This window comes from Protopterus annectens, chromosome 14.part0 (genome assembly GCF_019279795.1).
Source record: "Protopterus annectens isolate FY-2018-M chromosome 14.part0, PAN1.0, whole genome shotgun sequence".
NCBI classification, from domain to species: Eukaryota; Metazoa; Chordata; order Ceratodontiformes; family Protopteridae; genus Protopterus; species Protopterus annectens.
In genome coordinates, this window is record NC_056748.1 from 224116449 (window position 1) to 224143061 (window position 26613).

At 39.5% G+C, this 26613-nt stretch overlaps 1 protein-coding gene across 1 annotated transcript in view; it reads right to left on the minus strand.

Annotated features, from left to right (window-relative positions):
- Nucleotides 1-26613, minus strand: part of GSTO1 (glutathione S-transferase omega 1) — a 561581-nt gene that overhangs the window by 333981 nt on the left and 200987 nt on the right. The gene's annotated exons all lie outside the window — the stretch shown is intronic.

A 26613-nucleotide genomic window follows, 5' to 3' on the forward strand; every position in this document is an offset into this window, starting at 1 on the left:
GCAAAGAATATTAACTGCTAACTGGTCAATCACTAATTATACCAGGGGAGTTAGTCTACAGGTACATCCATGAAAGGGGACGATATGGGACCCTATTTTATAGCCTGTGGATATATTACTTATCTTACCTTGGAGTCCAACATCAGGATAAACCTTAGAATTTCAAACAGCCTTAATCTCTCAATGATTAGGTGAGGGGAAGAACAAAGAGTGCACTCTGTAATCATAAATTTGGGAGTAGATTCATAAGAATGAGGAAGTCATTTGCCCCTTTCCCTTTTCTGCTGTCAGCCATGATCCAGGTCTCCTTTCCAAATGTCATTTTCAAAGGACTTCTTTGCTTTGGTCTAATATGCCCTGGTTTGGAAACTGTTCCACTATTTACATATCCTTGCCTTTTTTCATCTAACCTCTTAAAGACTTCTTTAGCAGAAGAGCCAGTCAGCCAACATTTGCCAAGGTGGAGCGTATACAATTTGGCCCCTGGTATCTTTGAAAGGAGGTGAATCCTCATCCAAGCATGTCTCCTTAAAACTGTGTCAATTACAACAGATATGTCAGATGTATCTGTGGAATTATACCCACACTTTATAGCACACTTTCTCATCTCAGTAATCTGAATAAGTCTGGAAATTTTCAATTTCTGAATACAGTCCATAAGTGATTCCACAATCTCCTTCACTATCTTTAGAATGTTCTCCTGCTACTGCAATGTACAAGTCTGACAGTTATAACTCTGATACTCAACTTTTTTTGTCAAAAAAGTCTAACGCTCTACCCTCCCTGTCATTTGGCAGGGTGTAGATGGCAGTTGTCTGTCCTGAACCCATTATGCCATTCAGTAACATGAACACTGGCTTTGCTGCTAGGTATTTATATAAATACATAGTCTTTTAGGTTACAAGGCAATGGCAGAAAGATAAAGAAGGCAGTCAGGTATGTTGTTTATAAGGAATGCTAATAATAATATGATCACCAATCCAGGAGACATGAATGTCAGATGGAAGGTGTACTACCAACAGCCTCTGAATGAAGAACACTCCAGAGAAGCTGTACTGCCACAAGCACAGGATACAGTGAATAGGAAGAGGCCTCACTAGAAGAAGAATAAGGAGCACTAAGAAAAAATAACTCATGGTAAAGCAGCAGGTTCGGATGAAGTCACAGCAGATATGGTCAAGATTCTGGATGAGTTAGGGGACTCCAGAGGATACTGAGCAAAGAAAGACGCATCCCTAGATGACTTGAGAATAAGCACTCCTGTGTCAGTGTACAAGAACAAAGGAGACAATCACAACCATGGGCAGTACAGATGTATCACGCTCCTGTCACACTTCAAGAAGGTGATGGAGAAGGTGACTGATAAACAAATAAAAGAACAGTATGAAATAAGATGGGAGATGAGCATTTGAACTTCAGATCAGGATGCAACACAACTGTCACAACATGTGCAGTGAGATAAATAGTGGAAAAGAAACTGAAGATGTCTAGGCATTTCTAGACTTGGGAAAAGCATATGCTAAGCTCCCAGGAAAGCTGATTTGGGAAGTCCAGCAATAGCTTTGAAGTGCCAGAAACACTGGTAGAATTAGTTCAGGCTATGTACAAGGACCCAGTGACACAAGTATGAACAGTCTTTGAACTCACACAAGAGTCCCAGAAGGAGTGGGTGTGCATCTGGATTCAACTCCGAGTCCACTGCTGTTAATACTGGTTATGGAATACATTAGTAAACAGGTCACAGTGGACAGATCAACAAAGCTGTTTTATACAGATGATGCGGTATTACAGACATACAGACTCTTAACAAGGACTTCATTAAATGATAGGGGATTGGAATGCAACACTGAAGGCATGTACGATGAAACAGTGTATGGACTAGACAGTTGTCCTAGCAGCAAATGAGGGAAATCAGAAGAATATGAAAACTGAGGTAAAAGCAAAAATAGCACAACATGTTAATAATATCATGTATCTGTGAGGGGTGGTGAAAAGAGATCAGAATTAGTGGTGCTTTGGAGACTTCCGAGATAGCTGCACATTGAGTAACAGCTTAATTCTAGCTCTCCCAGTGTGAAAAAAAGAAACTTAGCAGAGAAAAAATAGTGGACCTAGATTTCTGGCTAAATATGAGTAACTGGCTACTAAGTGCACAGACCGGATGCCAGTAAAAAAGTAATTCAGAAGACCTGAAGGAAAATCAGCTACAAAAGAGGATGAAAAAACACTTTTGACTGGAAAAAGGAATGTAGCTCTTCAGCAAAAAGCAGTACAAGCTCCAGACATGACTTCTAGTAACCTAGAGGAAAGTAAAAGGCAACTGCACACAGACCTGACTAAAATAAATGAAACACTGATGAAGTATGTCAACTCAAGTAATAAAAGCCTTGAAAAATGGAGTAAGCTTTAAACAGATATTCAAATAAGGTGATAAAACTGCAAAACTCAGAGGATGAAATGAAGAAAAGGCTGGCTGAATACGAAACTGCACAAGAAGAGATGTTTAAAAATAATAGAACTAGAGGACACAGAATGTAGGAAAAACCTGAGATTTTCTGCTGTACACGAGAAGCTGGAAGGAACAGACTGTATTAATTTTATGAAAGCAGAAATATGCAACTGGACTGGTATTCCACAACAAGAATTGTTAATTGAAAGGGCACATCATGTGTATGCTCCAAACCTGGCTACGAGAAAACAACATAGACCTTTAATAGTAAAGATAATTGAAAGGGCACATTGTGTGTATGCTCTAAACCTGGCTATGAGAAAACAACCTAGACATTTAATACTAAAGATATAATCTTACCAGCAGAAGGAGTTGAGTCTGACAAAAATGTAGAAGGACAAAGTACTAAAAGTGAGAGACAGCAGAGTGTTTGTGGAGAATGACTACTCATTGTACACCATGCAAAAGAGGAGTAAATTTATTTCGTTATTCAGGGAATGCAGAGAAACATGCGTGATATTCAAACTGCTGTACACAATTATCTTCAAAATATTTTCCCTGGAGGAACAAAATCATTTTTTGAAGAAGTACATACTAAGGGACAGATACAAAAGTTTATCCAACAAAAAGTGAACTATGAAACAGAAGGATATTCTGCTTTTTGTTATTCTAATAATAAAGACCACAGAGAGACTGTGCCAGTGAAACCTTTTCCAGTGTTTAAACAGAAAATGCTCAAGAAAGGGAAACAAGCACAAGAGTTGACTAGACGAATTGACAGTACATTGGAAATGAAGCAGAGACAGGGTTTTGGAGATGGAGATGAACAGGAATACAACAAGAGAAACTGGAAATATTGGACTTTTTTGGAGTTTGTTAAATTTGTAGGGGACTCTAAAGCATATGCCCTACTTCATGTCATTAACATTTGAAGAATAAAATCAGTAACTTGGAAATTGACAAATGTGGGATTACAAAGCAATAATTATATTTGTGAAACATGACAGAACAAGAAAACCTGGAAATATTGGACTTCTTTGGACTTAAAGCATATGCCCTACTTTGTGTTATTAATGTTCGTAAAAATACTCAGGACAGGGGAAGAGGAGGCAGAAAGTTAACTGTAATGTGTGTGTGTATTTTTGTTTGAGGGGTTTTAATAAAACAAAAAGTTTTGCAAGATGTGACATAGGCTCAAATGGAGATGACAAGAAGCAAGTGTATAACAGATTAACCTGCCAGACAGTATATGCATGTAACACAAAAGCTGGAACTAGGCATTTAACAAAAAAAATATATACATAAAAGGTGGGAATAATAATTTTTCAAAAATATGATGCTTTCTATAATGTCTTTAAACATTAATGCTCTCAAAGATAAAGACAAAAAAGAAAGAGTAGTGAACTATATTAAAAAAATGTACAGTGCAAATAGCTATTCTACAGGACACACACTTGGAAAGAACTGAACATGTGAATTTGATAAATAAAGTTTTTCAGGATGGTTATTCAACAGAATACCTGGTGAAAAGGAAGATAGAACTACTTATATTAATTGCAAGAGGAGCTCCAATAGTAATACAAGAGGATAAAAAGACAATAACAGTAGATTTGTAGTATTAAGGGACTACTGGCAAGGGAGGATGATTACACTGGTATGTATTTAAATTCCACCAAAAACTGATATAATGGAGCTTAAGAAAATTCTTGGAGAAATTAGCAGCTTTCAGCAAGGAACATTAGATATAGGTAGGAACTGGAATTTGATTTGCAACAGTAAAGATGTGTCGGGGGGGGGGGGGGCCAGAAGGAAAAATATAACGAAGGAGGGCAGATTTTTAAAGACATTTATGAAAATATTTGGCGTGGAAGATGTAAATGCAGTACTAGGAGTTTGGAGTGAATTTACATATTATTTCCCAAGATACAAAAACTGGGCTAGGCTAGACAGAATTTACATTTCACAGGAACATTTACATTTAATTGAAGGTCTTGATACGCACCCAATAACAATTTCAGATCATGCACCAATAATAACTAAAATAAAAACACAGGGTAATGAAATAAAAATGAGACACTGGTGCTTTTCCACCTATCTGTTGAAACTAGAGGAATTTAAGGAATGGGTAATGGAGATTATTTATCTGCTATTAGAGGGGATAGAAATGTCTTCTGAAAATATAGCTAAAGAGTGGGATAAAATTAAAGTGGAGTTTAAAAATAAGGTGGAAATAAAAGAAAGGGAGATGTGGTTAAGAAGTAACAATTATTTAGAGGGACTGAAAATGTTAAAGTATTGCAAAATAAGGGGAATCTCACAGAACAAGAGGAGGAGCAACTGCAAAATGCTAGACAGAGAGTAAAGGAGTATCTTGATAATATGCACGAGTTTAGAAAGATTGCTGTTAAGCAACTGTTTTTGATAATAACACTAGAGCATAAAAACTTTTAGCACAATGACTCGGGTAACAGAAAGTAGAAATGGCTGTCACCAAGCTTAGGCAGCCTATGACAAGGAATATAACAAGGAATCCTATAGAAATATTAGAAATATTTTGGAAATTCTATGAAAGTCTGTATAAAGCAGAGAAATGTGGAAATCAAGAAGAGGTACAAATGGAAATGTTTATGGAAGAATTACATATGCCAAGGTTAGAGGTACAGGAGGCTCAATTACTAACAGCTAGGACAGGAGGAGATGAGATACAAATGGTGATATATAACCATTCTACAGGAACGTTCCCAAGAATAGATGGTATTTCTGTGGAAGTTTGGAAGCTAGAAGGAAAAAACTGATAAAGATGCGGAAGGCTTTGTTTAACAGTATTTTAAGAGGAGGAGAAGTACCAACATCCTGAAAGAAAGTGGTGGTAGTTGCAACACCTAAAGAAAGTAAAGATCCATCACATCCAGCTTCATACAGGCTCATTTCAATACTAACCATGATTATACAGTGTTTATGTCTATAATGGCTAAAAGAATAGCAAAAGTGATGCCAGAATTGATAGATACAGATCAATGTGGCTTTGTGGAGGGGAGGCAAACATTTGACAACATTAACAGAACACTGATGATCCAGAGGGAAGCAGAATGTAAGAAAATACTACTGTTGTTGCTGGGTCTCGATACAGAGAAAAAATTTGACAGCATAAGCTGAGACTTTATGAGTAGAACAATGGAAGCATTTGTATTCCCTGTTAAAATTACAAGGTTGATTAGGAGGATATATGAGAGATTGGAGGTGAAAATTAAAGTGGGTGGGGTCCTCTCTGATAATCTCTGCTTGAGCACAGGAACCATACAGGGGTGTCCTCTCTCCCCTTTATTATTTGCATTATATTTAGTACTATTGGTAAAGAAAATAAGGGAGTCAGAGACTCAAGGATACAATTGGTATGGTAGCTGTAGTCAAGAAAAGCTGGCTCTTTTCGCAGATGACGTTATTTTATACCTGACAAAACCAGAAAGGGACATTACAGTGTTTTGGAACATGATGAGACAGTTTCAAATCTTTTCAGGATACAAAGTTAATGAAGCTAAAACAAAGGCAATAGCATTAAATTATGCATCCACATATGAATTGTTTCAGCAATATCCATACTTATGGGGGCATGATAAAATGAAGTATTTAGGAGTACAGATTAAAATGACTCTGGTGTGGCAGTTAAAGATAAGTGGGAAGAGACTAAACAAAAAATGATACAAAAACTGAGAAAATGGAAGCTCTGTTATATGGAGGCTGGTAATAAGATACAAGCAATTAAATGTTTTTGGTCCCTTTAGTCTTACACACAAATCAGGCTTATCTTTATCAACCAGAGAAGTTATGGTTAGGAATTAATAATAAATAAGGAGAGACTAGGATTTTGGATGCAACCCTTTAAGGAGAATAACAATAATCATACAGAATATTATATTCATTAAGCAGCAGAAAGGATTATAAGACCTAACCCATCACAGGAATGAAGAAAGAAGATTCTGTCAATAAGGATGACTGCAACTAAGGATACAGACAATATGCAAGAGGGAGGTGGAATTTATTGGAGAAAACTGGCAAAGGAACCAAGGTATTGGGAGCAAATAACTAGCGAGGGAAAAGTAATAGAATGGGAAGACGCTAAGAACTTATTTGGACTGCAGATTAGAGATTGCCTTCCGTATTCAAGGACTGATATCAGAGTATAGGCAAAGAGAAAGAAATAGAAGGGTCCTAAATGAAAGACCATCACTGGTGGAGTTTTTAGTAGAATCTAGAACAGAAGTTGCCGTTAAGAAAGGAATAACTAGGACAGCATATAAAATATTGCATAATAACTATAAGAATCAATCAGAGGAGGTTAGAAAGGATTGGGAAGAGAGATTGGATAAGCAATTCATAAAGAAACAATGGAGGATATATGTATGTCTCCCAAATATGCAACAAAGTCTAGAATATTTAGGATGTTTGCTTGGAAGTGTTTACATAGGTATTTTATACCCCAAGGAGACTTCAAAGAATTTTTCCTCAGGCAGGCAGCAAATGTTGGAGATGTGATGAGGAAGAAAGAGGTAACTGGGAACATATTTTCCAGAAGTGTAATGAGTTGGCAGACTTTAAAGATTCCCTGTAGACTGCTCTTATCTGTCGGAGATGCTGGGTGAGCAAATTGGTGTAATTAAGGAAATGATTGTTTTTGAGATATGATGCAGAATCGGAATTGCCTAGACATAGTAAGGCCTTGCTGAGTCTAATTATGATGGCTGCCAAAAAAGCAATTACTAGAAAATGTTAATCAAAGTCTAAACCAACTTTCATAGAAGTAACAAAGATAGTAACAGGATAAAACAACTGGAATTGGGATCTTTAGAAAAGGGTATGAGCAAATTACACAGGAAAAATGGCAATTGTGGGATCAATACATGCAGAGCAGGAACAAGGTTTAGAAGTAGACAGGATATGAATGAGCTATGCAATGGTTAACTGACAATGAATGGATATATTATAAGTGATGTATAATGTTTCAAGCTACAGTTGTGTTGGCATGGTTTGTAATGCATAATGTTTGCAACTGACATTGTGTTGGTATGGTTTATTTTCATTTACTCTCACTATCCTGCTTTTATCCCTACATCACTCTTTCTATCATATTACCTTGGTAACATATTTATTTTCTGTTTCCTATCCCTCCTTACCTGCTTCTTGGACTACTTTCCTTTACAGCTCCCTATCTCAATCACAAACACCTCCCCTCTTTCTGGACTAATCTCTTCTCCTACAAAACCATCTGTCATATTTTGCTAAATACCTACCACTATTACCCCCTCTCCTTATCTCACACAGTCCTTCCTTACTTAGCATCATATATGATACACTCTTATCTATCTCACAATCTTTCTCCCATCTTCTCCCAATCCTACTTATTTCTATCACTAACCCACACATCTTTGTCTTTCCTTTCTCTGCAACTCCATCAGCTCTATTTCCTTATTAACCATGAAGTCCATCTACTGAAACTGATAACCTAGCTATCCATTAATACTGCGTCCAGAACTCCCAAAGATCTTGCTATTCTAACCAGCTATAATGTACCTTAAATTGTAATTTCACCTATTATGATAATCTGTACTAGGTCAAAAGAATATATGTTTTACTTAACTTCTGTATTCAGGTCGAGAAAAGAATGTTTATTTACTCAGCACTATATTGGCCTAGATAACAGAAAAAAAGTAAGTTTTGCTCAACTTGCTAATCTACAAATGTCTGTAACTGATATTATGAAAATGTAATGTTTGCTAAAATTGGATAATCTTTATTGTTTATCTTTCTGATGGAGCTTTTCTCCCCGAGTCTCAGCTGAAAATGGGTTCCTGACCCAGTCGTATTTTCCCAGTCAATAAATAAACAAATGCATTTATATAAATGTAAGATCACCTGTGTTATACATGATAATTTAATAAAGATGTTTCTTGTTTAAAAAAACAGAATTAGTGGTGCTTCATTCAATTGGTACAATGTGTCAGAGAGGGGAGTAGTATGTGTGACAAAAAATACTAAAGAAGCCAAAAAGTAAATGGCACAAACCAGTGATCTGACCTGTGTTTCTGTACGAGTCAGAAACCTGAGCAGTGACAACAAAGCGCATGAAGATGCTAGAGGTGATGGAGATGAGATGCCAGGGATGGGTTATATGACACACACTGTGAGACAGATGAAGAAGAGAGGACATCTGAGCAGAAGTCAATGTAACCCCAAATGCACAAAAAGAAAAGAATAAATAAATGTCATTCAGTCACATGTGCAGGAAAGCTGAAAGACAATTTGGTAAACAAGATTTTGGGATAAACAGAAAAAAATATAAGAAAAAACAAGGATATGCTACTAAGAGATGTATGCATTGCATGAAAGAAAACCTGTGATAGTCAGGCGTGACTGTCACAGAAGGTAGGAGACAGGCATTGAATCAAGAGCAATGGCAACAGCTGACACAACACCCCGACCCTGTGTAAAAAATGTGAAAAAGGAGTTGATGATGATGATGACACAGTATTTTTCTTCACTCTCTAGAAGGGTTTAGGTTTCATAGGTACAGGGGATTGGGAATCTGGCACCAGGAATACACTTTCAAAGGTGTCCTCAAATGCCTGGAAGACATGAAGGATGGTGGTGGGCTTAGGCTGGTCATTCCCAGCAAATTCATTTATCTCCTTTGGGAGTCTGAAGGCTCCTTGCATACTCACTTGAAGTAATCCTTCATAAGGCTGAACTTGTCTCTGAAGAAGATACCTTTACACATGATTTAGATGATAAGGACTCTTCTTCCTCTGTACCCTCTGTACAGTACTCCATTGCAAAGTAAACCTGAAAAGTATCTGTTGATTTGGTAACTTCATCTTCATTAGCATCAGAGTCAGAAATCAGTTGAATTGAGGGAGTAGTCCTTTTCATTGAGAATGCAAGCCTAGAATTCTGGTTGGGGGGGGGGTGACATAATGGTTAATGTGTCTAATTCACAGACACAAAGTATATAATTTGATTCTTATCTTTGATTAATGTCTGGTTATTGACTAAGTGTGCAATAGTCTGTAGACTGATTACCTAATAATTATCTATGAACAGTGCTGAGCCCACTCGCTGGGTGGGTGGGGGTTACAATAACCCTTTTTTATGTAGCAGCCTACTCTTTCAACATAAAAAAGGCCAGGTCAGACAGCAGTGGGCCAGATGTCCCTGGGCCTCAATCCAAATCCCCAGGAGCTGAAGTATGAAAGTCCTTGGTGGGGGTACCTAGAAGACAGAGTAATATTGGCTGTCAGGCTTAATATTTCACACACAGAACAAGTTGGAATATCTTCATCCATGATTACACTGTCTACCTGACCCTAAGGTAGGAGCAGATTTTGCCTGCTGGAGAACATTGCTGCACTGTGGAACAGTAAGTATAAAAGCTGGGGCCTGGTCTACTGCAGAAAGCAATATCTCACCTACTGTCATCCTATAAATGGACACTGACAGAACAACAGATGGCTGTGATCTAGGGTTTGGGATCAGGGACTTACCAGCTGTTCCCTTCATAGAACCAGAGTCTTTCAGTTTATAGAGGCCTAGATACATAGGTCATTAAAGCCTTGCACACCTTGCCCATTTCCGAGGTAATGACCTTCTCAAGGTTAATCATTTTCCTCTCCTTTTGTCCTCACTTTTAAAGGCTCACACTACAGAAAAACCCAGCCAGTGCTGAAGGGGTGATCTAACCATGGTCTAAGAATAGTCATGGACCTGCTGGAAGATTGGAAACTTAAAAACAAAGCATTTGAACTACATTTTGCATTAAGTGAAGAATTGCACTTATCTTAACCTTTTGAATCAGTTTTGTGTGTTGTGTTTGCTCTTTATCTGATGCTAAAGCTATTAATTTAAGGTGTTTTTATATTCTGCAGTGATTTTTTTTTGGTTTGTGTGTTGGGACTGTTCTGACTGGGCCCTCATTTTATTGCATTTTTACTAGCTCTCTTCTGAATTTGGTCCCCACCAACCCTATTTTTGTGCTTTTAAACTTGGAGGCTTTTGAGTTGCCTGTCCCTACTGTGTATCTGGCTTTGGAAGCTCCTCCTAGTCTCACTTCTGTATACCTGGCCCTAGACGCTCCTCCCAGTCTCATCACCTCTGCATCTAACTGGTTACTGACAGAAGAAACTGGGATGGCCCTTCCGTACACTGTGTGTACACTGAAATTGCTTTGAAGTGTGTGTGCCCCTCATTGCTGGCTTGTCTGCCTTTGAATCACCTTTTAATTACTTGTCGCTAGTTATTAGATTTGTTTCTGGTACATTTTCCCTTGTGGCTAACTAAAATGTGTTTTGACATTAGAAAGAGTGGTCTTCAGTTCTAGTGGCAGAAAAAAGGTAGTCTGGTCTGGCTGAGTTAGAATACACACAGGTAGGATTAAGTGAGAATTACTTGTAGCTAGTTGCTTGATTTATTTCTAATATCTTTCAAGTTTGTCTAACTAAAGTATGTTTTTACATTACGACTGAGACTGAAATTCTAGTGTCAGCAGAAAGGTAGTCTGGTCTATCTGAGTTGGGAAACATTCAAGAGGTATTAAATGGACAATTACTTGTTATAGCTAGTTGCTTGATTCGTTTCTGATACCTTTCACTTTTGGTTAACTAAAGTGTGTTTTTGCATTAAGAAGAGTGGGACTGCAATTCTGGTGGGAATAGAAAGGTTCTTGGTCTATCCGAATTGGGAGACGCATGAGGGGGCTTAAACAGACAATTACTTGTAGCTAGTTGATACTTTTGGCAAACCAAGTGTGTTTTTACATAAAGAAGACTGGGACTGATATTCTATTGGCAGTAGTAAAGCAGCCGGGTCAATCTGAGTGGGGAACTACAAAGGTAGGCTTAAAGTGTGATTGTTTCATCAGCCAGAGAGGCTTATTACAGACTTAGTTGTTTCATGTTTCATCAGCCAGAGGGCTTACTGGGTGCACAGTTGTTTGATGCTAATCTGTACTGGAGAGCTTCTTTTGCTGTACCTTTACATTAAGAAGTTCCAGGATCATCCGTCTTGTGGTAGAAGGTGTTTACCTGGTCTCTCTTTGTTAGGAAGCAACTCAGGGGCTTCAAAATGTAGTTGTTTATTGGCCAGATGGTATGAGAGTTAGTTTCAAGTTTTTTTTTTCTGTTTGCTATAAATTAAGTGCTTTTTCTCAAAACTTTTCATCGAGCAGTGGTGTAGCCCCTTGTAGAGTAGCAAACCGATAAAGCTAGTACTTAGGGCTTTAACCTGTAAAAAAGAAAGGCCTTGCATGGAGCTAAGCTTAGGGTAGCTAATTAGTACTACAAACAGCACTAATATCAGATCATAGCCCTATCCAACATCTAGCCTTAACCCTAGACACCACTCAGGTGACCCTTGTAAGACCAGGTTCCTAAATCATAAATAGCCCAACCGTAATACAGGTCCTGACAACATGGATTTGCAATTTCCTAAAGTCTCTGTGGCCAGCTTGGTAGATATGGGCATCCTAAGACAATGTAGCAATTGTCTCATGTACTCAGAACACTTATAAATCCTTAAAGAAACTGACACAGAATATGACAGATATACGTATGTAACTTTCTCAAAGGCAAAAATCTCACTTATAAACAAGGTTGTCAACAGCACACACATTACATCCTTCATACATACCGCTCACCACACATACAGACCTTCTTATGCTGAGGCACTTAAAAGAAACTTCTCCATATCTCAAAGACCGCCTAACCCATCAAACAGCAACACTCATCCTCAGCAATCATTAAAGCACACACCAAAAGCAGCGCCTAAAACCACACATAAGCCTACACCCAATGATCCCCAAGAGCAAAACACAAAGCAAGTAAACACTTTACCTACTACTGCTGTCATAGGGAATTCTATTGCAAGACACACAGATACCCCCTCACCAGGCTGGACAAGGAGAAAGTAACTGTTAGTTGCCTATCTGGAGCAAGGACTGGCAATATTACACATGCACTCAAGTCACTGCACCACAGGTGCTGATATGATTCTGTCATAGTCCATGTGTGTGTAAATGAACTGAGAAGTACCTCGCTGGACTGTATGAAAAGAGGCATTATGGCTCTCTCTGTATATGTGTCACAGACAGGTACGTACTTTGCAATGAGCAACATTCTACTTCACCAAGGTGATGTCACAGTATGAACAGAAATTGAGTCATTTTAATAACCGTCTTATTTTCTGGTGTCACTCTAGGGAATCCTGTATCTATCAGCATGGGAGGACATGGTTAACAGACCATGTTGCTTTGCCAAGAATGGTCTGAACCCCCACCCCCACCCCCACCTGATCAGGGAAGCATCTGTGGTCACAATGGCCCTGGGCTGTGGAGACTGAAATGGGCGACTCCAACGTTCTGCGTCTGGCCTCATCCACCAAAGAAGGTCCTGCTTGCAGGTGTTGGTTATGTGAATCTGGTAACTGAGGGGGTGATGGTTCAGAAAACAGTGACAAAGAAGAAGCCATTGCAGGATTCGCATGTGTAGCTTCGCTAGAAGCACTATAGGAACTGAAGCTGCCATGGATGCTAGGGCCTGAAGAACTTCCCTTGCTGATACCTTTGTTTGACAGAGTATCACCCGGAGCTGGAGCCTCAATCGCTGGAGTCTGTGATTTGGGAGTGACACTATACAGGACCGGGTATTGAAACTTGCTCCAATGAATTCTATTTGTTGTGTAGGAGTAAGGTTTGATTTCTTCCAATGTATTGTTATTCCCAAAATTTTTGCCAGAGAGAGAGAGTACAAGGCAGTGCTGTTACCAGAAGATGCTTGGTGGGGGCAGTGAGGAGCCAGTCGTCCAAATATGGAAACATCTGGAATCCTTGTAGTCTCAAATGAGCTGTGACCACTGCCATGCACTTGGTGAACACTCTGGGGGCTGTAGAGAGACCAAATGGCAGGGCACAAAATTGATAATGACTGGCACCTAGCCGGAAGTGAAGCAGACTCCTGGAGTGTTTGTCCATTTTCATGTGGTAATACACATCCTGGAGATCTATCGAGCACATCCAATCGCCTTCTCTTAAAAAAGGGAGGATGGACTAAACCGTGACCATCCGGAATTTGGTTTGGGTACAGACTTGTTCAAGCTGCTGAGATCCAAAATGGGTCTCCAGTCCACTGTCTTTTTTGGCACCAAAAATAATCTTGAGTAGAATCCGTATCCGGATTGGTCTGGTAAGACTGGTTGGATGGCTCTTTTTTGAGATAGCTTTATTATCTCTGAATTTGGTTCTTCCCTTTGACTGGGTGGAATGTCGGGAAACTTTTTTTGAAATTTTGGATGACCAGAAAGGGGGATGGTGTAACCTCTGGTGATTATACTCTGCACCCAATGATCGGTGGTGATGGATTGCCAGGCAGCTTGGTGCAGAGAAAAACAACCCCCGACTGCTTCCAGAGGTAAGCAATTGGCCTGCTCCACAGGAGTGCTGGTAAAGCTGTCCAGAAAGGGTCCCTGGAGCCTTGGTTATGAAGACCCCCTCTGCCTCTGTAGGGGCATTTTCCGGAATTGTTACCCTTCTGCCCCTGGGGGTATCATCACTGTACGGCACGGAAAGGACCCTGAGATTTTTTGTGCCACATTTTCCCACTCCTCTGATTCCTGGAAAAGGAACGCTGAGGATTGGAAAATTATAGGCCTATGGCAGACAGGGTCTTGCCATCCTGCTCGCATCTGGCTAGTGTGTCCTTCACCTTGGAACCAAAAAGGGATGATGCTTTGATGGGAGCATTCAAAAAGGAAGACAAAGGGGTCCGCGAGGTCACAAATGCGCATCCAGGCATGACATCCCATGACAACGCCTGAACCCTGTTGCTCTAGCCGCCCCTTCGGTCGCATGTGGTAGCAACCTCAAGGACGAGTTGGAGATCGATTCCAGGGTTGTGAGCTGTTTGGCCACTTTGTCCCTGACCTCGTCAGACAACTCTCCTGCAACTGTCCAGAGAGTTCGGAGATCAAGTCCCTCTGGAGTCTGGAGCCAAACAGTTCAGTGACCATATAGCACAAGTCCCTGATGCAGAAACTCACTTTCCAAGTCTGTCCACCACCCGGGACTCTCTGTTGGTCAAGTGGACTGTGGGACTTTCCTCAGCCAAGTCCTTTTTCGTGGCCGCTGCCACCACCATAGCATTGACTGGTAACCCTCTGGACCAATGCGGGTTCTCCTCAGGAGCGGAAAGAATTGTCAGGTCTCCGAGGGATCACCTCAATGGAATTAGGGTTCTTCCAAGCATGCTGCACAACGAGCTGGATGAGCTCATCAGCAGGTGGGGTCACCTAAGAGGTAGTAGGCCAGGCACCGAAAGCCTGCAGTAACACGGACTCCTCAGATGAAGGGTTGGAAGGCTTCCAGTCACCACTCTGTTTTAGCTTTTCCAGAATATCTCTGAAGGAGCCATCATCAGGAGGTGACCGTGGGGATCCTTCACCATCACTGTAATCCGTGTCTTCCGTTAAAGATCCCTTGGGCGAGTCTATGTGCTTCCTCTTGCACTTCCTCTTCTGAGGGGGCTCCTCAGTGAGAGTCTTTGAGAAGGACTAAGAAAAGTGGGTACCCTGAACAGGAGTGTCCTGTAGCTTCTCTGCCCAGTGCCCTGGGGGTGGTGGTCTGTGACAGCTGCAGCTCAGGGGGCGAAAACTGGGGTTCCAACGTCAAAGGAGTGCTTTCCATCATGTGGAAAGTAGGTCTGCCTGAAGAGGGATGGGAGCCTGGGGTCACACCCTGCTCCGACAAACCCGCTCCCATGGATGGATCCTCAAGCAGGATCGGTGCAGACGTGGCTATCAGCACTGAGGACGGAACTGAAGACAAACACAGAACCATGCCATGAGCCGTGGCGCCCACCCCCAATCCCCAGATTGAGGAAGGACCAGTTCTACAGGAAATGAGGACCAAAGGGATGAACTCGGAGCCTGAGGTCCACTATAGGCGCCGACATGATGGGTTCCTAGAAGGACGTCGGAGCAGAAAGCTTCGGGACCAGAATGGCCAAAGGAGTGTAAGAAGGAGTCCTTGGAGAAATCAACCCAAGTCCTGCAGGTGGATGGGTCTTAGAAAGTGTGGGTATCCCCCTGGCTGCCAACAGCTGGTCCAGAAGACACACCACATCGTGTTCTGACAGGCTCCTAGTGGATCTACTGGATACTCCGGCTGGAGAGTCAGGTCGGTCAATGAACGGGCTTTACATCTGGCCCAGGAATGGATCTACAGAAAGGGAGTATTGCGTCCGTGGTGCAAGGTCTGCTGGCACCAATGTCTCAATTGTCAAGACCGGGATCAAAGGGGTCAAATCCAACTTGGTCAATAAAACTCTCGGTGCAGAAGTGGCACTCAGAGCTGAAGCGGTAGGTTCCAATATCGTAACAGACGAAGGTACTGAAGGCATGCCCTGAGCTGTAGTGGCCACAGGTGCCGAAGTCAAAATAGGCGTAGTGAGGTCTATTGTCAGTGCTGGAGGCGGGACCAGTGCCGAAGCTGGCACCAGTATCGTAGGTTTTGAGATGCTTGGAGCCGACAAGAATGGAGCCGTAGAGGCAGATTTATGCTCCAAGGATAACTTGGAGACCTTTGATTTCACAGGCTTACCCTAATCACTCGAGGGTGAGGAGGGAACCAAATGGGACCTCTTTTTGTCTTTTGTAAGAGGGGTTGAGAACTCCATCGCAGAAATGGCCTCTGAGAAGGGACACTTAAGTAACCCTTTCAGTATCAGTTTATTTTTGTGCTCATTCAGAGTGTGTTGACTTAAACTCTGAAAAATGTCACAGGGAGGGTGCACCGAAAGGTGGGGTACCCCCAAACAATATACACAATCATCATGAGAATCACTATTAGGTAACTTGCCATTAAATGAAACACAATGCTTAAACCCTGAAGTACCTTTCTTATCTGACATTTTGACAGAGGGACACCACAGGCAAACACTTTAAGGACAAAAAGAAACAAGTCTGTATTAATGAGTCAAACACAGTTCAAAAAGCCACACAATAGTATCACTATATAGGTATATATATAAGTAAAACAGAAACGTCTTACTGAAAAAATACTAACAGACTAGGAGAAAAAAAGAGAAATACCAGCTATGGTATTGAAGGGATACCACAAGGGTAAGGGGAGAAGGCCATACCAACAATGGTACTTGAAAGTTTACCAACGGGTAGAGCAAGGAAGAAAAGATCAAGTCAAACAGCAAAAAACACACTAGAAATACTAATCACTCACTAAAAGAGAAAATATCACAAAGTTTTCACACAAAATATCAAATAAGTTTTCACTTACCTGAGAGCTCGGCTGAAAAGTGGCTTTACGGCAAAGCGGCAAATGAGATCTGAGGTAACAGGGAGAAGGGCATTCTGGGTAAAGGCTTAGCTCAAGAGTTTTTTGGCTGGTGCAAGCTTGGTAAAACGCTGACTCGGTTCCAAGGGCTCGGAAATGAACCCATCAGTGATGAATGGAAAGATGATTAACAACATCAGATCAAGACTTAGCAGGACCACCTGAGGCATTCTTCAACTACAGACTCAAAAGAGGTCACATGCCAGGTGCATAGAGGGCCTCAATGGTCATCTCTCTTCATAAGGGTGAACCATCAGTCAACTATTGGAACTCCAAACCCATTAGTTTAACAATTGTGATTTGCAAAACCGTGGAATGAATTATCATGGAAATGATCAACAAGGACATTGGCAGTCTAGAGACACTAGACCCATCTCAGTTTTGCTTTACTAACACACAGTCTTGCCTACTCAGTCTGGTAGACTTCAAGTGGGTCACCAAGGCTATGGATGAGTGGAAAATGGTGCATATCACCTACCTTGACCTGGCCAAGGTGTTCGATACAACGCCCCACTCATGTATTGCTGACAAACTCTCTCAGAACTAGGAATAAATCCCTACATAACTTGCTGGATTTCTGGATGGCTCATAGATAGTCCCCAAGAAATCAGGATCAGTGAGACCACCAGCAGAGTACCCCAGGGCAATGTATTAGGCCTACTCCTGTTTGACATCTAATTCTCATAAGTAATGCTAATGTCAAAGGCCTCTGGCTCACCATATTAGCAGAAGATTTTAAACTGGGAGCTATCATAGATTCTGTCTGTGACAGCAACATCCTACAAGAAGGTCTAACACAAACAAATAACTGATGCCAAGGCCATGAAGTAAAACTCAACTCGAAGAAATGCATTATAGTGTGCTTTGAGAAATTGTCCACCCAAGCTAATTACTCTAGCGATAAAACACCACTAAGAGTTGACGCAATAGTTAGGGATCTATGAAGATATGTAGACAGTAATCTGGCCTTCAACCAACACATAACCAAGAAAGTAAGAAAATCATTTTATGTTGCCCAACTCCTAAGCAAGGGTATGGCATCCAGGGCCAAGGAAGTTATAGTATCACTCTACTCAGCCCTTATCAGACCATGGAGTACAATGCCCCCTTTAGCATGTACCTAACTAGGCACTTGCAACAACTGGCATGCCCAGTTCTACACCAGAAGAATCCTGGGTATGAATACCACATCCTAAACAGATTGTCTTAAGCACTTATCTGTGTAAGTCTCTTATAGGTTACTGAGAGACAATCTATGCCTAGCATATGAGGCATTCTCATATCCAGCTTTGCTGGATCTCTTGCACATCTGCAAGACAAACATCAGCAGAAAAAAACAGATCCAAGGACCTGAACTTTGCCTGCAACATAAACAGAACATGCTGGAAAGACCAATATGTGTCTCGAAGAATCCCTGCGCTATGGAATAAGCTCCCTGTCTACGTGAAGTAGAGTTTATCCCTGATCTTATTCAAAAGAAACCTTGATCATTAGATGGAAAATTGCAAACTCATCCCCACTCTGGTCCCCATGTCTCCAATGGACAGAGGAAAACAGTAAATAAATTAATCCCCAACAAACACACACCACCCCCCAAATAACCCTTAGCTACCTCTTTACTAATATACACCACCATATAGGCATTCAAGGAACTCAAGGACAAAACTGGATTGGGTTGCATGACTAGGCTTCTAAAGACCCTGGTGGTCATTAACCTAGTATAAACCTGTGAACCTATATGAGTTATTGGTATGCCGGGTAGGACTTAAGTGATTTGTCTCATTTTGACAAGGTTTTTCTTCTAAAATAAAGATACTCTTCCTGTTTCATTTGGTTGCTCTAGGGCCAGACAGAAAAGGCAAAGCAGATAGAAGTTCTTCGCTAACATCTACATACCACAGCCAAACTTGATAGTAATTTTTCCCAGGGATGCTATGGGCCTTAGGAATGCCTTGTCAAAATGATTTATCAAATGGTTCCAATGCCATCAACAGAACGCAACAGAAGACAATAAGGCAAAAAGCTCCCAGGCAGGATAATGACGCAAAAGCTTTCAAAAGGGGTATTTATCACTTTGGCAGTTGGAAATTCACATTCTTTCACAAATGGTACAAATGATTGAATACCTGGATCATGGGCAAACAAAACTGAACATAGTATAGGCTGTTCTCTCACTTCTACCTACTGCTTGCCTGATTTCTCTGACATGAGGAAGAGACCAGGCCAACAAGGGACATATGAAGCTGTAGAAGTCTGGTCAATCACAAAGATATATGCCTGCAGCTATATTTTTTATGATTTACAAATGCTGCTGTTGCATGATCCTTACAGTGAACAACCAAGAGTACTCCATCTCTATCTTATTCTAAACAGGGGACCTATTTGACAGAAAGCACGAGACCTTGTGCTGCAAAAGGATTGAACAGGGATTAGAAAAGTAAGTCTCTAGTGAAGATCTCTAGGGGCTCACCAAAATTAGTGTAATTCACATTGATATAGATTCCATTCTCTAATACAGTGTGGAAAAAAAAAAACTTCTGACCACATCCAACAGGATAAGAAAAAAATTTGGCATATCCATAGTCAAATTAAATAAAACTAAATCCATTCATTGATGTATAAGTGCATATTCCGATAATTCTAAATAAATGTCTTTTAAATCTCTCTTCTGCTATAGATGCTTACACCTCTGATAATCATATAATCCAATAAGTCAATATTTGCTTTTGTAAGCAAGTGTTCCATGCTTGAACATATGTCTGATTTTAAATTCCAGCAGCCGCAGATTTGATATCCCTGTAACTTTTCTCTCCATAAGCTTATATCTTTTGATATAAACCTGGTATCTAATAATACAACATCCGTAGCTAATCTTGCATATCTTTCTATAATGCACAATTTTCTTGCGTCACTCTTTTTACATTTAAAACTCAATTCAAATTATTCTTTTTTTATTTTAAAGTCTCAAGTGGAAGACTTTTAACTTTATTTTTCAATCCATGACTCTTACTTCAACTGAATTTTCCTGAATTGCCTTTTTCCTTTAGCCATCTTCATTCTCTTCTCTTATTTCTTCCATTTCTAACAGCTGAAATGTATTTGCTGTTTGTATATCAAATGTTCTTTTCCAACCTCTACCATTTCATCTTCTCTGCTGCCAAATATCATAATCTTTTGCATTTTCAGGCATTTGTTGTGCAGTAATAAATTCTGATAATTTTTCACTTCCATCGTTTTTTGCAAACCTTAATTCTTGCTGCCTTCTCCATTATTACTGTCAGTATTATTCCACACATTCTCCTGATGTGTGCTGTGGTTACTGTCAGCCTTATAGCTTTCTGTTATAACAGCATTTCCCTCTTCTTGTTTATCTCATTCAAGCCAAAGATGCCCACCTTTATGACATTTTCTGTATTACACTCTTTTACATTATATTCTTTTTCCTCACACGGCTGACATCTCATTTTCCTGTACTCATTTATTAAATGTGTATCCTTCTCAGAAAAATCACATATCTTTTAACTCCTTGAAGGCTGTTTGCTGAAGTGCTAGAATCTAACAGTGTTTCCAATTAAAATTTTTTTCTGGTAGCCTTTGGTCGCTGTTTATTTTTAGTTCCTCTCATCTGGTGGTTGCTGCAAATCACATATCTTTAGTTGGCCCCAATATTGCAATACCTCTTTCATCCATTTATATAAATACTGCTTGGTAAGTTCTATATATTATTCACATCCATTCTTAACAAAACTTCACTTTTTCAGCCACCATATTACACACAGCAGTCATCCTAAACTTTCTGAATTATTTGCTTTGTTATACTTGAAGTTAGTATGAGATAAAGCATCTGTTTCATCTACTGAATTTAACTGGATATGCATAAATACTTTCTTTTTACACTGCCTATTTTTATATAAACAGAAACTCATTCTAGGACAGTGGTCTTTCTTAATGTCACACACCATTACAATTGTTCTATTAGCATAAAAGATTCAAAAGTTAAATCACACATGTACTCTTTCTGTAAATGTATAAAAGATCTGACATCATATGCTTTAGATCCAACAGGTGCTACTAAACAGCCCCAAATAAATAAAATATCTATCAATGGAACAGTCCTTCGTTTTTACTCTTACTACTGGTGTCTTCTTACTGCTTACCACATGCACAACCTGTTGCTCATCCATTGCAGCGTCTTTTGCATATGACATTTGACCAACCATAGCTTTTTCTTTACTGACAATAATGTCATTAGAAACCATCTGCAAATGCTCTTCATTTTTCTCTACCATCTCACTTAATTTCTGTACTCTTTCCTGTTTTTGATTGCTGTAGATCCATTTTCCACTGCCCTGCTCCATGACAAAACATAATCTTTATTTGTTTCAGACTGTTGTAGCATTTCCAGTAGTTCCCTACAATCCTGGCCTCCTGATAGAAGCATCATAATTTCTACTTCTTCTGCACTGTTTACACAGTTTGTTGAAATCACTATATTGCCGCCACCTTTTGCAACACAACAGCCCTGCTGTGCATTCTCTGCTAGTTCACTGCTATTGCCATCTATGGTGACCAAACCTAACATATTCTCTTACAATGCATCCATTTTTCAACTGAATGCTGTATTTTACATGAGAAATCACCTCTGTCTGCTCTGTTCATTGTCCCAGCTCTCGTTCCTTCTTTATGCATCATCTTCTTGGCCACCCTTCCATTAAAACTAGGATGAAGTGAACAAATTGGGGGGTTATTTACATGTGTGCAGTCTTATTTATATCATATTTATAGTTAAAGGACAGTATTTTACATTTAAAGGAATAACTTTGTATACTTTATCCATTCTTTTTATTTTTCTGCACCATTCCATTTTTATAATATAAAGCCTCCCACTGCCATGCCAACCAAATATGTCACACACATGCAAAAATAGTTTTATTTATGTGATCCATTTTTCCTGTTTTTTTCATAACATTCGTGCACAATCATTTCCATGTTCACATTTGTACTGCTTTGTTTTCCCATATCTCTTTACTTCACTTCCAAACTCCTTTATTCTTTCACATTAAAAAAGGCGTTGTGGTTTACTTTACCCCATATACACTATACTGCTTATATTTCATCATTTCTTTTACCAGTAAATTGTTTAAAATAAAACTATCTAAAAACTGACATTTTTTATTTAAAACACCTTTTTTATTAATTTTACAACAAAGATTATACAAAATTATTTAAAGATAAACAGAAAAAAAGACAACTATTTACAGATATCCACAACAAACATTTTGACCAAAATGTAAACTGGTGAGTAATAGTCGAAGTTCTCATTTTAGAAGTTGACAATTCTGTTTTACAGACAGTTTTTTTGCTAAATTAATGAATTCAGTGAAAGAAAGAGTAGTTTTACAATTTCAGTTCTTTGTGACTATTTTTGTTGCTGTATCCAAAATGGACCAAAGGAAAGGCACCTGCATTCTAGGAATAGAATCCAGAACTGGAGCATTAAATAAAATCAAGGACTAGGAGTTAGAAATTATATAATTATCTGTCCACAAACATGGAGCAAAGTTTCTAAATTCAACCCAAAAAGGAGTTACTATTTTACAGTCCAATATCATGACACCAATCTGCGTTCGAGACTTCATTATACCTCCAACAATTAATTTTGCCATAGTTATATGTTAAAGACGCTTTATGTGGAGTTAAAAACCTCTGTGAAGAAATCTCCACATTTATATTTTTCCAGTAAAAAGAGAAGTAGATTTTCCTGCAGATTTAAGAATTAAGCATTTATCTTCATCAGAAAAGACCTTCTCATTAATCTTAGTTGAGTGACTCCCAAATGATGAATCTGTGGAACCAAACTCTTCTCTTATTATTTTATAAATTATTGATATATATAATTTATTCTTACTTGAGTTACTATTGAATCTTAAAAAAAAAACTTATGTATCTTTGGAATATATTTTGTTTGAAAATCCAGGGAGATTTTGATTTTATCACTAACATATTTTTTACAAGATTGTATTGTCAACCAATTATTATTTTCTAAACAATGTCTTGCAAGAAGATAATCTGTATTATATGATTTATTTCCCATTAAGAATTGATGCCAAAAGATTAAATTTGCATCTCTAAGGTCTAGCATTTTTCTTATATTAAAAGTTCCCAAACAACCCACAGTGTTTGATGTAGGGAAAAATAAAAACAATACTTCTTTAACTATATAATTAGAAATCATGAATCTTTTAAAATTTAAAAGGATATAATCAGTGAAGGGAGAGGAACAGTATGTTTTTCTTTTCATTTAAACACAACCCCTGGACTCATTAAACTCCGGAATAGCATGGAGCAGATCGTGCCCATGTAGAACAGCAGCACGGCTTGCATATTAATGAAGGTGCGCTGCTGTATTCTCTATATGGACACTAGCCATGTACAAGCACAGGGGGCATGTCCGAGCACTGCTTGCACAGTACACACACCCCTGCACTCTAGAATTGATGTACAGCAATTCTAAAGCAACTAACAGTGTCCGCGGACAAAATACAGAAGCACAGCCCCACAACATAGCTCTCAAATGACCAGATGTTTGCAGAATGTCCAAAATTTTCCCTTATATTTCTGGCCTTTCCCTCATAAAATTTCCTCTTGTCTGGCAAATCATTGGGATGATCTAAGGATTGAAGTCACAAAATAGTGACATACATTTGAGTTGCATAACTTATATCCTTCAAAAAATGTATGCAAACACAAACTGATGTATTGTAGCGGCTTTCTAAGTTTATAAGCGTAATGTTACACATTTATTTTTTTTCCCATCCCCAATAAAGTTTAAGCATACCTGAGCAGGTGTGCACATTGTGTAGCATGCATAGCATAGCTTAAACATTCAATGGAGTTAAATAGAACTATACAGGCAAAATAGTCAAAGTGAAATAGCGTAGTGGTTAGAGCTTTTGCTTAGCATGCAGTCATTCACAGTTTGAGCCCCAATGTAGGCCATTCATTTTTATTTGTGAAAACACCACTAAAAGTATATTTTTCTAGAAATAGGTAGTGAATAATATATATATATTTATTTGTTAAGCAGGGTAGTGTAGCAGGTCCAAATGTATAGTGTCAGTGTAGTACATATGTGAAACCCCCATGTAAACACAAGTGTCCCATACAGTACAGCCACAAATTAATGTAATGAAAGCACATAAAATAATAATAATAATAATGATGATAATAATAATAATGATAACACTGATAATAATGATAGTCCATAAAATGAAAGCAGAACAATGCTAAATTGTGCTCGGCTGTGCTTAGCTGGAGTAAGCATTGCTTAAATTTCCATGCTTAGCAATAATTAGCATAGCTAAGCGGATTTGTGCACTGGTAAGCAGTGCTTAGCAACTACCCCTTTAAGCAATGCTTATCTTTGCTAAACGGGATTGTCCGTTGCTTAGCTTAGCTCAGCACATTCAAAAATGTCCAATCACTGCAAAGGGCAGGAAATCTGCCCTATTTAAACCTTGCAGGTGGGAATACAGCTCATAACCAGTTGTAGCTCCCCACTGCAGGCACTATGGCTGGTGTTGGTGAAGGTGTGCATTTTTGGGCGCAGCGCTGGGGCATTCAGGAGTCCAGGGTCATGGGTCATGTTTGGACCCCTAGTAGAAAACCATGATGGGAGACTGCTGCAGGACCAGTACCAGGGCTCCCAATACAAAGCGGAGGCCTGGGACCTTCTTGCAAGTGACCTCACTAGTGTCACTGGCATCCATCGGACTGGTGAGCAGGTCCAGCACCACTTTGCTGCCTTGAAGATTAGGAAGAGGGAGCTCTTGGACAGGTGGGTCCAAGATGCATGGGTGTTGAATGTCCCAGCTGTGTGTAAGTATCAGTATCAATAAGTGTTTTCCAAAGTCCAGCCAGTGTATGTGATGGATAGGTATGCATAAATGTTTCTCTATCTCCTGTACAGCTGCAGATGAGAGCACCGTGAACATGGACGCCCATGCCAGCAGGCTGCTAAGGCTGCATTGCGAGGCTGGCGAGTACAAACCTAGCTTGTAGTATTCATGGCAAATAAATAAAAAGGAGTAGACTGTCACCTGTCAGTATTTAAAAATGGGTATGGTTTGTACTGAATAAATGAGACATTAGCAGAGTAATAGTGACATACAGGGTATACATCAATAAAAGTGTTAGTACCTGTCAATAAAAGTTAAAACCCCAGACTGGTTGTGTTTACTTTGGTATGTGGAAGTATGAATCAAAACACAGCAACTGTAGCTCTGTAACCATTAAATAATCAAGGCTCATCTGACAAAGATTGTGGAGTTGTAAAACAGGAGATTAACTATATGAAATGTTCCATGCACCAAGATCTGATACCTGAATAGTAATGTTGTGTTAACCAGTGTTTTCCAGACTGTGCTATGTCAAAGTATGAATACACAGTATAAGAATTATCTGCTATGCAGAAATGTCAGAATTACAAGGTCAGATTATACAACCAAGAGAGTATTAGGCAGAAAACAGTCAAATGAGAGACAGCAGTTTCTCAATAGCCCATTCTGATGAAACATAAACATTGTTCTATTTTATGCACAAAAAAGCACGGTTCGAATCCCGGGAGTGGTAGTAAGCTGTATGCATATTTTCTCTCAGGAATATGTGAATATTTGTAGAAACAGTCAGGTAGTGTTAACAGAAATTTCCTCCACAAGTCTGCCAGGTAAGAAAATGTATAAAGTAGCTGTAAGAAGGCTGTAATTATACACTGTGTACAACACCCACTGTCCAACCCCAAGGCTGCACATGACAACAAGATAAGTACATACACCAAGTAGTCTCCTCCAAGAAATGTCCCTCAAGTGTCATGCTGTCACAGCTAGTGGTCACTGCCGCCCACACTCAGGGTGACTGATATAAATCATGGCAGAGTATGGCAGTAGCACACACATACACAGTATGAGTACACCCTGACAGTGTGAATATGGGAAGAAACAGTCAGGTAATGTTAACAGAAACTTCCTCCACAAGTCTGCCAGGTAAGAAAAGGTATAAAGTAACTGTAAAAAGGCTGTAATTATACATTGTGTACAACACCCACTGTCCAAACCCAAGGCAGCAAATGACAGCAAGATAAGTACATACACTAAGAAGTCTCCTGCAAGAAATGTCCCTCAAGTGTCACACTGTCACAGCTAGTGGTGACTGCCGCCCACACTCAGGGTGACCGATATAAATCATGGCAGATTATGGCAGTAGCACACACACACAAAGATTGCACATATGTAACCTTGACAATGTGAATATGGGTAGAAACAGTCAGGTAGTGTTAAAAGAAATTTCCTTCACAGGTCTGCCAGGTAAGAAAAGGTATTTTGTGTACAAATATGCCACTGCCCAACCCAAGCCCATAGGGTGATGTAAAGTGAGGTAATACCTGGAGAGTAATGATTAGAGCAATGATCAATAAACTTGTGAGCAACTGAAGCCTATACAGTTAACTGACATCTCCCCCCCACCCTATCTGCACCACTAATCTAAACAAATAAATCATTGGGTATGTTTTTCACCAAACCTACTGTTTGGACATGCGTCCTATTGTTCTACAAATATTTAAATGTTTGACTATTAATGTTACCTGTTCAAAGACTATCCTTGGTGGCCTGTAGCTATCAATGTAACCTGCATGCCATTATAATGCCCAATGTGATTCCACATATGTATGTGTTCTGTTTGCTATGCAACTGTTCAAAATTGGTTGTTTTGTGTTAATGGG